A 1330-nucleotide genomic window follows, 5' to 3' on the forward strand; every position below is an offset into this window, starting at 1 on the left:
GGAAGAGTGTGCCAAACACACCAGAGGAAGAAAGGTATTTCCAGAGAGCCTTGCATTAACTCTGCTTTTATTTGAGTGTTGCCTTGATAGAAAATGCAATCAGAATAACACAACCAAAATGATGGGAGACAAATGTATTTCTAGAGGTAAAAGACAAAAACAAAACTGACACTAAGTCAATGTACAAATGAATCTCCCACTATGAGAAAATACTAAGGCAACAGATAGTAGATTAAAATTCAAACTAGGGACGTCCCAGTGTGCCCTCATGGGCCAAGGAGAGCCAGCCCGGTGACTCACCTCGCCACCCCACCTCTTGGTGACCCCCGCGCTCCCTCATCTACATTTTTGCCACGCTGGCGGGGACCACTGGGAAGGCCAGGACAAGGACGTCAAGGGTAACTGGGATGATGATGATAATGATGATGGTGATGGTGATGATGATGATGATGAAGAGGAAACAAAAGAAGAAGCAGAAGTAAAACCAGAAATAAAAATTTCAAAAAGAAAGAAAAATAGAGGAGAAAATAAAAGAAAAAAGAAAGAAAACAGAGGAAAAGGCAAGAAAAAATTAAAAAGAGATGAGAAGAACCTGAAGAACCTCAATTTCTAACACCAGAAGAACAATTAGCAGATAAACTGCGTCTACAGAAACTACAGGAAGAGTCAGACCTTGTACTAGCAAAAGAAACATTTAGTGTGAATGATACAGTTTGTGGGATAGATGCTATGAACCCATCTTCAAAAGATGAGCTCACAGAATTTGGGAAGTTACTAAAAGATAAAATTACACAGGATGAAAAGTCATTCTATTATGCCAGGTTTTTGAAAGCCTTACTTTGAGATGTGTGAATTTCGTTGGAAATTGATGACTTGGAAAAGATGACCAATTCATTGACTGTGCTTTGTGTTGAGAACACAGAAGCAAGAAATGCAAAGCAAAGCCAAAAAGAAGAAGAAAGGCATGGTTCCTAGAGGGTGATTGAAGGCCACCGGGGAAGATGATCGGGCAGATGATGGTGGTTGTGATGGAGGATATGTACAAGACTATGAAGACTTCATGTGACAGTTTCTCTCTCCTAGTGTCTTCTTTATGTTGCCCACCATCCCTTCAACATCTAGTACAACTTCTTTTCCTTTCACTTCTGCCAAATGGGACAAACAGAAATGCCTTATTTTTGGTGCTTGTTATTTAACCCCTTGACATTTAGGTGCTAATGTGCCAATGTGGGAACTTGTATATTGCTGCCCAGGGGTTAAAATTGGGAACTTAAATTGCTACTAAATCATAGTTTAAAAACAAATCAAACCTAATAATGTCACTGTTTCT

At 39.6% G+C, this 1330-nt stretch overlaps 1 pseudogene; it reads left to right on the forward strand.

Moving 5' to 3' along the window:
• Positions 1 to 349: 349 nt before the first annotated feature.
• Positions 350 to 1066, forward strand: LOC138812463 (eukaryotic translation initiation factor 3 subunit J-like; annotated as a pseudogene).
• The last annotated feature ends 264 nt before the right edge of the window (positions 1067 to 1330 follow it).

The sequence above is a fragment of the Dipodomys merriami genome, unplaced genomic scaffold, assembly GCF_024711535.1.
Source record: "Dipodomys merriami isolate MVZ:Mamm:240054 unplaced genomic scaffold, mDipMer1.0.p SCAF_57, whole genome shotgun sequence".
In the NCBI taxonomy this organism is placed as follows: Eukaryota; Metazoa; Chordata; class Mammalia; order Rodentia; family Heteromyidae; genus Dipodomys; species Dipodomys merriami.